A 13456-nucleotide genomic window follows, 5' to 3' on the forward strand; every position below is an offset into this window, starting at 1 on the left:
GCTTCTTTACCCCGGCCTTTGATACTCTATATGTATATAAAACTTTAGTTGTGATTGTAATGTGTTTTAAACTGTTTTAATGCTGTGTTTTATATTCCTGTAACCTGCCCTAGGACCTTCTGGTGATGGGCAGAAAATAAATAACATTCATTTGTTCTCTCATTCATAATATATATATACACATACACACACAGTGCTTTTTTTCTGGGGGGACGCAGGGGTATTCATACCCCTAAACATTTTGTGAATTTAAGTTTGGCCTCATTGAGGAGCAGTATTTCAATATGAGAAGGAAAATGAGAGTACCCTAAACATTTTTTTTTTAGAAAAAAAGCACTGTACACAAACACGTCCATGTGCAATAGTTCATAAACTATGTTGTATTATATAACTGTTTTTTCTATAAGCTACAGGAAAGCACTTTTATCCTTTGGAGAATCAGATTGCTAGTGTGAAATAAAGAAGTATGAGGTTTGTGATCGCTGAGCTGCAGGTGGCCCCTGGGGCTCATAGATCTGTCAAAGAGCAAGTGAACTGAGTCCTCCTTTCAGATGCTACAGCAAAAGCTGGCAAAGCAGAGGTACAAGCGACTAATGAGGCTCTCCTCCTTGCTTCTTGATTATGCACAAATGTGCTCTGTGGTGCAAGCTGGCTGTTGTCGACATCTCCAGTTCCCCATCTCTTGATTACTTTCATAAGCTCTACATGCCTCCGTGTGCTGAATACAAAATTAATCTACCCAGATTCTCTTTTAAAAGGCATACCATTTTCCAAGACTAGAAGTACACATAATCTGGCTATGTTTTGAAACATACTTAAGAATACAGAGTAACTCATCTACATAGCAGTTACAGAGTAACTGTAGCAAAATGTTTCAAGAGTTAGAAGAAACTAATTCTGATTCACCGAATGCTCCAATGTTACGCCTTAGAAACAGGAGCATCTGAATTTGCAATTCCAAGGTAAAGTTTGTCCCCTACCAGCAGCGGGCAATTCAAGGGCTTTCCCAATTCCAATTCCTTTCTGTAGTGAACTACTTTTCTGTCCTCAGCACAGAAAGAGAAAACTTCTAAATGAAGAGGACAGAATTCTGTTGAATTACAAAATTGCTGTAAAATGGCAGATTCCCCCCCCCCCCCAGAAAGGCCCCTTACGGGAAATCTTACTAAGTGCAGCACCATATACCCCATTGTCTTAATCTGGTGAGGCATAATGGGAGCAATTGAATAAAACTTGCAGAAGATAATTTGTGGATTTATTTAATTCTTTCTTGAAAGACTGTGGCTGAAACTGAATTCAAAGGTAGCAGCACTTTACTTTGGGTGAGGGAAATTCAGACAAAGTGTATAAAGAGATCTAGAGCAAAGAATGGTTGGGAAGAAAGAGGGGTCTCAACCCTTTCAGAATGTAAGAAGAGTCTGCTGGGTCAGTTCAACGACTCATCTAGTCCAGCATCTTAGTCTCTCAATGCCTGACCAGATTCCTATGGGAAGTCTGAAACCAGGACCTGAGCTCCCTTCCCTCTGCTTTGCCACCAGTTTTCTCTCTTAGCAGGGGTTATTTTAGCACAGGTGTAGCCAACCTGGTGCCATCCAGATGTTGTTTAAATCAAATTCCCATAATCCCTGACTAGTGGCCATACTGACTTGGGCTGATGGGAATCCCAACAACTGGAAGAGAAAAATAGGTGCGGTCAAGAAATGTAAAGAATTAGTTTCCTTCCCCCCCTCCCACCAAATAAATGTTTTATAATCCTGCATGCACATGTGTGCACATGTAGTATTCTCTAAAACTCATTGATGGCATAGTTTTTACACCCTGATCTACCATTATCACTTGCAGTTTTAGTCCTATCAAATGCTAGTCCTTTCTACCCTAATAAAACTAAAACTCTTTCCATAGACTGAATGGAAAGAGTTTGCCTTGGTTGTCTGTAATTTGCCTCTCCTTTTTAAGTGTTCCCCAGAACCACTGCTCATACATAACTACATACATACCTACATACCTAATTGAAAAGGTAAAGGACCCCTGGACGATTAAGTCCAGTCAAAGGTGACTATGGGGTTGCGGTGCTCATCTTGCTTTCAAGCCGAGGGAGCCAGTGTTTGTCCACAGCTTTCTGGGTCATGTGGCCAGCATGACTAAACCACTATTAGAGCAGGGAGGACTGTGACAAGTGCCAGAGTGCGCTGAAATGCCGTTTACCTTCCCGCCACAGTGGTACCTATTTATCTACTTGCACTGGTGTGCTTTCAAACTGCTAGGTAGGCAGGAGCTGGGACAGAGCAACAGGAGCTCACTCCATTGTGCAGATTTGAACTGCCAACCTTCTGATTGGCAAGCCCAAGAGGCTCAGTGGTTTAGACCACAGCGCCACCCGCATCCCTTGTCTAATTGAAATATTGAACTCTTGACTGAAGGTGATTGATCTTTGATGGTAAAGTAGATTTGACATCAGTACATCGGTGCCAACTGCATAAAAACAGGGTCTGTAAAGGTAAGGAATGTTCTCTCCCTTGCCCTCCCACCCAAACTCCTTTTTGACAAAGTGCTAGGAAGTAAATTATGGGAGAAAGAAGACTTGAGTTGGCCCCTCTTTCTCTAAAACTGACTAATGAGAGTAGATCTGAATTCAAGCACCTAAATCTGTGCAGAGCTCAAGTATTGTGTCTTTTCGAGAGAGATTTCATGAGTTTGCAGTACAGAAATGAATAATAAGAAAAGTGCCCTAGTAACGATTAATAATAGGGGAGGGGCTGTAGATCAGCAGTAGAGTCAGTTCTTTGAATATAGAAAGGTCCAGGCTCAATCCGTGGTATTTCCAGTTAGGGCTGGGGAATTCTCTGCCTGAAACCCTGGACAGCCTCTGCCTGTCAATAATTGACACTGTAAAGCAGCTTCCCATGTTTCCAGAAATACCGTTAACTAAAACACATCTGAAACTGCATCGAAGCTGTTTAGCTGAATACTCAAAATGCAGTCACAGATCTGTATGTTCAGTTAGATTCCCATGTCAGGAAGGTAAGTGTGAGAATTTTGCTGTTGTGTTGTTGTTTTTTGAGCAGGCACCAAAATGTGCATCAGTTCCGATAAGCAGAAAGACAAAATACTGACTGTGTTGGCTTACTAGCCTTGTGACTAATCCACCATTCTAAGGTTTAGTAAGAATAAGAAATGCCATGTTTTGGAATGGAAACAATAAAATAGCTTAGAAGAATTCTTCACCCTGGCACTAAATGGAGTTGTACCATAGATCAATAAAGCACTTCTTCAATTATTCTTTTTTAAATATATATAATTTCAAGATGACAGCTTCTTAAAGGTTTATAGCCCCCTGGGGAATTTACTACTAAGTCATGTACTGATGTAATGAAACCTAATATATGCTGTGTAAAATGAATTATGAGATACTATTTAGTTTCAGGATTTTATTACTTCAATCATTTGTAGCTGTATTTCCTTTTATATTACTGCTCAATCTTTAAACAGACCAGATGACTGTATAAAGAACACCTAATAAAATCTGGAGATGTTAAAACACAAATGTTAAATGTTCTAACATGCTTGCTGTATTTTATTTTATTTTTAATGCTAGCTTTCCCATCACAGTGTTGGATATTTGGGAAATATAAGGAAAAAAGCTCTATGTAGATAGAAATCATGGGCTGCTGCCAGTCAGTGTAGACAATATTGGGCTAGATGGAGTAGTGATATAACTCAGTATAATAAGGCAGCTTTCTATGTTCCTGAAGTGCTCCTTTGCTGCCGGGCTGGCAAGAGGTGGTTTGGGCTTGTGAGAATTGGTTTGCACTGTGCCTGATGGTATTAGCAATAGCAGATACAGAATTTTTAGGGGAAGAACCAACAGCTCCATGTTACTCTATATGCTCTGCATACAGATTTAGAGGACCTGGAACTGCCAGCCAAATTAGATATCAGGTACTGGGGCTGGGGATAATTCTTTCCTGAAATGGTGGAGAACCAATGTCATTAAAAAAAACTAGGATGGGCAACCTGTTGTCTTCCAGAAGTGGAATTATAACTCCATCCCAAACCATTGGCCCATGGTAGCTGGAGCTACTAGGAACTGGTATTTTTGAGCTGCTCTGGGAGCCTTTTTCTGTTTTTCTGAAAAACAGTGAGGGAAAAAAAAAAATTAACTATTGGCCAGCTTTATCCTTGCACAGACCTGGGTTTTATTACTTTGCTCACTTGTAGCTGTATTTCCTTGTGTGTTATTTCTCAGTCAATTTTATCTGTTTAACATCAATACAAGCAAAATGATGGTTTTGTGTTTCAAAGGCTGGCCCTTTCCAAACTTTTGCTGCAGTGGAGTAGGTGATTGGGTTTTGGACAGTGTCCCAGCCAAACACTACTGAGCTTTCTCATCAGTTAGAATCCAACACGGGGAATAATGACTGCAGGGTGTTGTATTTTTATCACTGAATTTTGCCAATGGACCTGCCTAAAGGAAGCAGTAACTTGAAACACTTTTTCTAGAGCCAAGACCTACAGAGGTAAAGTGGAATTTAATCTGATATTCGCTTTCTTGGAACGTATTCTTTGCTCATGTTGTTTTATAGATACTGGATTAGGTTCCTCTCTCAGAACAGAATTTGGCCTTCTTGATTATCATTACAATGGAAATGGTTTGCCCACCCTGAAAACAAACAGAGCTTGCAGAGATCAGGGCAATGCCGCAAATACAAGTATTGTTGCTTGGCGCTTGTTCTAGTCATTGTTGGCTAGAGTTAATTTCGCATACTTACAGGGAAGGGAGACTTTGGGATATCACATTAGTATCTTTGTTATGATTTAATGGCATTTCTCATTACTTGTTGTGCTCCTCTTTATTCATAGTGATTTATGGCTCTTAAATGAATGGTAATTCTAATTATGATTTCATCTTGCTCCATCCTGAAGTCTTGAGATGATGATCTAGCACTATATGAGTGAAATTCTATCAATAATGACTTTGTAATCTGCCAGAGTATGCTGCAGACAAGCACAATGTTGAACAATACCAGCATGTGTATAACCCCAACTGCCCAATACCTATTTTTGCTTTTAAAGTGTGCTTTGCTTCTGGAAAAGGAAAGGGCACAGATCTAATCAGGCCTCTATGGTGGCGATAGGGATGCGGGGAGAAATTTGATTATATTTGCATTTAAAGGCACCTGACCTAATCCACACCTTTCGAAACAATATGTGAACTGAAAAACAACCACCCTTTGACATTTGCACTCCTGATTTTTGCAACACTGTTCTCCAGGCAAGTAGTAATATGTAGAGAATGCATATACTAGGCAAAAGTATGTATTTCAAATGCATATAATTAGTGAAAATAATGCTTTAAAATGCCTTATATAAGGGAAAAACACTTTGCAAAAATGTGTCTATCAGGGAAAATTGCTTTGCAATAATGTGCTTGTGGCAAAGGTTTTCTTTTTGAATCTTTAATTCAAATCTATTTCAGGATTTCTTTTAGATGTGGAGAATGCTACATGCTTTTTAAAAGCAAAATCCTTGCACTGGATCCCTTCCGTACTACACCAAACACTCTTGAATTAAATTATCCAGGCAGGGGGTTAGCTAATTGCTTGGCCTTTTCCTATCAGTTGAGGAAATGACCCCTCCCACTTATTTTGGCCACTTCCCTACATTTTGTATGTTTTACTCTTGCCAAATCCTTTGGCTGAAGAAGAGTGGCTCCCCTCCTTCCCCCCAAATTTTTTTTAAATAATAATCTGTAGCTCTTTAAATGCTTGGGAAACAAATCAGGGTCTCTCTTTACTGCTTCCTTTTTACTGTGTGGTGGTAACATTTTTACCAGTGAACAGCACTGTACCTACAAAACAAACTGTGGGACAAGTATTAAAATCCTGTTTATGGGGCCAAGTATATCCCTTCTGCAAGGGAGCCCCTTCCCCTTTAACTGCACTCAGAGCTTGAGATCCAAAGATGGTTTATTCATCTATGGGGTGGGGAATCAGCCTGTGGCCTTCCAAGTGTCTCTGGACACCCACACCCATGAATCCCAGCCAAGGTGGCCAATGGTCAGGGATGGTGAGAAATGAGAAACATGGCAGGCCTAATCACTTTGGAAGAGGCAGCCACACCTGCAGTTTCCATCTGATTCTGGAGGAATATTTAGAAACTTAAGAGACTTTTCATCAATAATAATAATAATAGCTTTAAAGATTTCCTGCACAGAAACTCCTGGGTGGATATGCCTGAAATTTGGTGGGCTTAATCCACTCTGGAGAAGCGCCTTTGCTCGCAGCTTTCATCCTCTTAAGTGAAAGGGGGCGAAATATAAAAGGTGCATGGAGATTTGCCATTGTAGTCAACAGGCGTGAAACAAGAGCTTTGGGTTTAGCACATCACACTTGGACCCAAATAATGAATCGAACCGAAACAACAACATGCAGATCTGAAACAGATTGGGCTGCTTCCAAACGCAATAGGCACAAATGCAAGGCGAGTCTTGTAGCCGTTGCACCCTTAGAGGTTTTTTCCCCCCCTGCCGTCCACAGGGTGGTGCTGTGAACCCACCAGTCTCAAATCAAATCCTTCCTCTGTACAGAGACCTACTGCGTACTGCATAAAAAGGGAGAAAATAATACATCCAAATGGGACACACTGCACACTGTTGATCAGCGCTGGGAACCAGCAGTCGAAGAGACCTGTGCAACAGAGCTCCCCGTCAAATAAATACTAAAAAAAAGACCTGGAAAGTGAAAGTGAATCGCTATGTTTGTGTTAACACGGGACACAACTTCAAGGAGCTTGTGACGCAAAACGAGCACCGAGGTGGGAAAAGCAAAATGCTGCTATTAGCTTTAGCTTGATTGTTGTGTTTCTGCTCAATGCAACTCTCTGCGAGTGTGGCTCTCCGTATTGGACCATAACCACCAGTAGTGCAAGTGCTGCTGCTGCCTTCTCCAAGCTACGTGTCTGCTAGGCAATCAGACGTGGGGATGGCAACAAGGGTTAGTGGTTGCAGCAGCATCCTCCGCAACTGGCAACCTCTTACCTTTCCTTGTGTGTCCTCAGTGTCCACGGTGCAGGTCCCCTGCTAAGCACTTCCATATTGTGTAGTGCTCAAGGCTGGCAGCTGGTGATGGCAACTGTTAGGAGCAAGCCAGCAATAAATCACATAGAGTTAACTCTTTCTTAGAATAAACCAGGTCTGCTCAGGAGCGCTAGGCCTAATGAGCACAGCAACTCTTCTCGGTAGGTCTTGCCCCTATCAGGCAGTCATGGAGGCTGAAGGACCCTGCCTTCCCACAGCAGCCTAAGTCTCCTTCTCTCCCAGGTCCTTCCCAAGCAAGCTGAGACTTCGCTAGTGCACCTGCTTCATACTCTACTCAACTTGGAAGACCAGACATCAGCCTGACTCATCTCTGCCTCTTGCCTCCCTTCTCTCCTGATTCTAGACTTCTCTCTGCCGCAGACTCTCCCTGCTCACTAAAACCTGGCACTTCTTCAGCTTCCGACACCTCCTTCTCTTCCCAATCTTCTCCCTCTGACCGCTCATCATCAGCCCACCCTGCATTCTCAGCCTTCTTCCCTCAGAGGTTCACCCTCCCACCACTGCTCTGTGTCCAGGAAGGCAATGGCAATAGCCTTGGTGTTCCTCCACAGGGACCTGCATGCCAGGACCTGATAGTGCTCTGGGGCAAATTTAGGGGGTGCTTGTGAGTGCCACCAGCCCTCATCATGTGAATGGGAATGTTAATTGGCCTTTCTTTGGGGATCCCTTGCTTCCTGGCATGACCTTTGAAATATACTCGGAGTCCAGTAGTGATTTCATGCTCTTTATTGCAGCTTGTAAAACAGTGATTGAATTCCCCCCCCCCCAAAAACCTCAGGCTTTTATATACATTATTTACAATGAGTCCCATCTGATTGGCTGATTCTGCTTCCCTCCTGGAGCCTGATTGGTCTTTTCCTGCAAGCCAAACAGTTGTTGCATTCTACGATCCTACCAGCCTAATAGGCTGATTAACTTCCTCCTGGAGCCTGATTGGTCTTTTCCTGTAAGCCCATCAGTTGTTGCATTCTAAGATCCTCCTTGCCTATTGTTCTAGGATCCACGCTTAGTACATAACAACCTTGCTGCTAGGCTCTGTGGCAGCTGGTGTGTGCGAGCGGTTTCTGGATCTCCAACATGCAGCTGCTGCTGCTGCTTTCATGTTGTGGAAAGAAACTTCAGAGAGAGGTCTCATCACAAAGGTCTCATTTGCTTCCCATCTCTGGTGGGTGGTCCTTGTTTGAGAACTGCTGAGAGTGCCTAGCGTTTGTTGGTTGTGCCCTTCTAGTGTAAAGTACCTTTTACCAGGTAACCCTGTGCCCCTCTCCCAAGCACACAGTCTTTTTGCACTTTTGAGGCAGCCTGCTGTGCCACCGGATGCAAGATGTGAGGTGAGCTGCCGTGTGATTGGCCAGGGTTCATGCCAGATCTCAAGCATGCTTTCAGAGCAGCGTGGGTGTCATGAGAAGGTGAGCCTTTCTGAGGATTAGGAACCCTCCCCTTCCCATTAACTTCCATTCTGTGGTTGGACTTTCACCATCCTTTTTGCCAGCGTTAAGTTCCTCCACATTGCCAGACCATGAGCCTGAGCTGATGCCAGGCTTCGGGGAATGGGCTTCCTTCTCCCCCCCCCCCATGGTAGTAGATAAGAGATCAAATGAAAGGAACGCCTTACTAGTTAGAATCTTTAATAATCACAGCGAGAGAACAAAGAACACATCTCCTAGAAATGGCGGTGCTCCCAATTAAAGGACACTCCCCTCTCCATCCCTATTAGTCTACGTCACTCCTACGTCTAGTAATCTGAGCTTGTACCTGCTGTGCTTTCTGCTCTGACACTTTCTGAGTGTTCCGTGACTTTGGAGAAGGGGGGTGAATGCTATCCAGAGACTGTGAATCTGTTAACTCTCTCTCTTCTAGTGTTTCTTCTGCTAGCTGTTCCCCCTCCAGTATTTCCCAGCTTCTGCCTTCTGAACTATGCCCCTCTGCAAACCACTGTTCCAAATCTATACTATCCTCCTGCTCCTGGGAAGATTCAGGATCAGGATCAGGGGGAGGGGGAGGGGTGGCTCCCACCATTCTTCCTCAGTGCCCTCCTCAGCATGGTCCCTGACATCAGAACAGAGTTAAGATTCATCATAAGTCCTCACTGCCTGCTCCAGCCTGCACCACTCCCCTGGAATGACCCTTATTCAGCATCAAATTTGTTGGGCTCAGCCCAGTTGCAATGGGGGAGTTAAGCCAGCATATCACTGGCTGAGGCAGGCTTGCTGGGATAGCTGGGAACCAGATCCAGTAGATCCTAACTCATCCAGGTGGATCTAGGGTTAGGACTGTGCCTTTAGATGCCTTTACAAGAATCATGAGTTCTAGTGACCTAAGTGACATAATTTTGCCATGCAGTCCACCTATTTGGAAATGATTAATATGAAGACTCATGAACAACTATAATGCACTTGTGCTACTGGAGCCACAGGTTAGTCTATGGTTCCATCGGCCAGTGTATACTTTGCCTCCCACTGTCTATAGGATGCAATCCACATACATTTTAAAAAATGAATATTTGTCCTATGTGTCCATGTGGTGTGTTCTCTGCATGTAACTCATAATGCTGCTTCTTCACAAAGCCCTGCCACCACACATTGCCTTTAGTGTGGTGGCACCTGCCCTTTGGAATGTGCTCCCGGTGAACATAAAGCAAGCATGTACAGTAGTGCATTGATGTATCAAACTGATCTCCTACTGGTGACACATTTTCTACTTGTTTAATGAATGCAATTTTACTGTCAATTTTATGCTGTTCACTGCCATATGACATTTTTTCCCTTAATGTTGGCAATATAGTGCAGAATTTTTTTAGCAAATAAAAATAAGATAAATCTGTATATTGCAGATATGTTTTCTATAATGTTAATAGCTTGATCTGGAGCCTGCCGTTGTCACAGTGTTTGCTTGGAGAAGGCCCCTACCCTATGGTCATGAAAGAAGCATGTACTAAGGAGACAATACTGCAGATCATTTTTTTATGGCACTGGATTGAATCCTCAGCTGTTTTTTTAAAAGGGTGGGGGAATGGAAATCCCAAGAATAATACAATGGGAAATTAAATTGGCGACTGTAGAAGAGTTTGAAACTTAATCATCTTATACATGTTAGAGAGGGCAAAAGAAAATGTCAATGTAATATGAATATAGTTGATAAGTTATTCCACTACTGGAATGGACATGATTCATTAAAGATAGACAACCAGGCTGAAACACTGACATATACAAACCAATTTGTTATATCAGAGTTGGGAAGCCTACAGCCCTCCACCAGCCAGCATGGCCAATGGCCCAGGATGATGGGAGTTGTAGTCCAGCAACACCTGGAGGACCACAGGTTCGCCAGTACTGCTATATATTGTCTACTCAAAATTAAGACCTGTTGAGTTCAAAGCGGCTTAATATCACATACGTGGACATAAAGTCACACCAGATCCAAATCCCATTCAGCAGTTGGGCTGTTGCTGCTGCTCTGCCTGAGTGTGGCGAAGAAAAATGAAATACTGTAGTGTTCTGTGCCAGGTTGGCAGATCACATGACTGATCTGAATGGGCTTAATCCCGCCCCCACATCATCTACACCCTGCCCCTTTTCTGGAACTTACGCTGGCCTCAGCTGTGTCAGCAGAGCCCTTGCTGAGATGGGATGAACAAGTTAAAGGTAAAGGGACCCCTGACCATTAGTTCCAGTTGCAGACGACTCTAGGGTTGTGGAGTTCATCTCGTTTTATTGGCCGAGGGAGCCGGCTTACAACTTCCGGGTCATGTGGCCAGCATGACTAAGCCGCTTCTGGCGAACCAGAGCAGTGCACAGAAACGCCGTTTACCTTCCCGCCAGAGCAGTACCTATTTATCTACTTGCACTTTGACATGCTTTCAAACTGCTAGGTTGGCAGGAGCAGGAGCAACGGGAGCTCAATCCCGTCGCAGGGATTCGAACCGCTGACCTTCTGATCAGCAAGCTCAGCGGTTTAACCCACAGCTCCACCCAAGTTACACTGCCATTATCTTCAGCTGAGCCAAGATTGGAGATTTGCCACCAGCAGAGCCCAGCTGACCTGGAGCTCTGCTGCATCCTAAACTGCTCACCCCAGCGACTCTTGCTCCAGAATTGGCCCCTTGGAGTCTAATTATGTCTTTATATTGTTAAAAGCAGGGCTTTTTTTCAGCTGGAACTCCGTTCCGGCACCTCTCAAGTAGGCATCATTGCCATTCTAAGAGAGGGAGGGAGGTGTTTGTGGTGAGTTCCAGCACCTCTTTTTCTAGATAAAATAGCACTGGTTAAAAGCATGGATTTTTTTCCCATTTTAACAGATCCTTTTGTCATTTTGATAATGACTAACAACTAAAATAAATAAAGAATCAAAGGCACATACGTAGATGAGTCATCTATTTCAGCAGCATGCCAAAAACCAGCGATGGACTGACTGTATATTTTTGCCCCTTTTGCCGCAGATGTACACAACAGCCTTGCCACCGACTGAAGCCGCCAGAACGGCTTGACTTTCTTCCTCTGGGCCCAGACGTTGGGGTGATTGTGAGAACAGGCTCCGAAGTTAAGCTCTAAAAGACTTACAACCCCTAAGGAATCGAGAAGCACAGGCTCAGCAACGATTTCAGGAGAAGTGATTACACCATAATTTTAGAGATAATGCCTCATTTTGGGAATCGGCTGCAGGAGTGGGCGGCCTCTGGAGTTAGCTGAACAGCTGGGTAAATTACAAATGATAGTAAAACCAGGGGTTGAGTTTACATAGCTGGAGTCTCCAAGCAGAAATACAAATTATGACAAATTAATGGGAAGTGTGACATTCTCTGTACATGTAAATAAACACTGCAGCGGCGAACCTCTCTTGTTCCCCAAGTGCTAGTAAATAAAAGTATAAATGAGATCCCATGCAAAGTAAGCACATGCTTATAATTTTCCAGCATTGTTGATCCCCTGTGTGAAATTTCCTATTTTTATTGCTTTGGTGTTTAGGTTTTCGACAAAGCGGATAGCCATCTCTCACCCTGAAACCAATCAATAGGGCTATTTCTTGTATAAAATGACATTTCTATGGCAGATACAGGGAGAAGACACTGGGTTACATCCAATGCTGTGTTCCACTGATGCAACAGGAACCCCCTTTCCTCTCCTCACTCTGCTAAGCCCCCCAAATATTCTCTGGAGGGACCCCGAACCCTCTGAAGCAGGGGTTGCAGGGGAAGGATGTGTCATTGCGAAAACAGAAGTCTCCTATGCAAGTGGAACAGCAGTGCCGGATTAACCCCGTAGAGGCCCCTACGCAGTCGAAATCTTGGGGTGGGGGGTTCGCAAACTATCTCCTAATAAGTTTTTTATTTTACCAGCCAACAATTTTAATAAACCAATTTTGATCCATTGTCACGGCGCCCCTAAGAGGCGTGGGGCCCAAAGGCCGGTGCCTACTCTGCCTATTTGGTAATCCAGCACAGGATACAACCTACTATCCCAAATCTTTGTCTCCATGTACACTCTGCTGGACTCCAGCTCCCATGAGCCCCAGCCACCATGGCCAATGGTCAGGGATCATGGGAGTTGTAGTCCAACAACCTCTGGAGGGCCACAGTTCAACATCCCTGCTGTGTGCCAATTACATTTCACTGAACTCGATGGGCAATGCAGGTGCAGAAGAATGGCTAGCTCCAAGTTCTTGTAGGCCCCCAAATGGTCACTAAAGGGTGTATATTTGACTTCGGCTTAACCCTAACCATCCTTTTTTAAAATGGCTTTTTAAGAGCTCTTCCTGCTATTTAAAGACACCTGCAGCGGGACAAGAACAGAATCAGTTACTGTACGGTCAAATAAGAAAGTTTTCTTTCCCTCCCCTCTGGGAAATAGGAACCGAAACAATGCAGTCTTGAGATCCAGTTCAGAAGTGGTCCTCACTTGCTGGGTGGAGTTCAAGAACATTGTTAGTTCACATGGTAAATAACTCTGCCAGCTGAAATTCTTGTCACCGTTTCGATGTCCCTAGAGCTTTACATAACAATCCACTGAGTTAACTGAATAAAATAAATACCGTATGTGAAGGACAAATATTCGAGATTTTCTGCATTGAAATGTGTTCAAGGGAAGGGCAGTGGTAGGTGAGTGATTCTTGGAGAACTGGATATGAAAGAATGTGCCATTTCCCCCGATTTCAGGTTTTTCAGGGATAAACTGTCGATACTTTACAGGACCATAGTTTAAACACTGTAAATAAATACATGTGATCAAATTGTGCAAATAGTGCATGGAAACATTTTCTCATTTTCTTCAGGGTCCCAGGGTGGGTTACAATCAATGTAAGATCCAGCAATACAATACAACGTCCAGTGAAATGTAACAACTGAATTATCCATGGGCATAGCCA

Source organism: Podarcis erhardii (assembly GCF_964252035.2).
Source record: "Podarcis erhardii genome assembly, chromosome: 8".
In the NCBI taxonomy this organism is placed as follows: domain Eukaryota; kingdom Metazoa; phylum Chordata; class Lepidosauria; order Squamata; family Lacertidae; genus Podarcis; species Podarcis erhardii.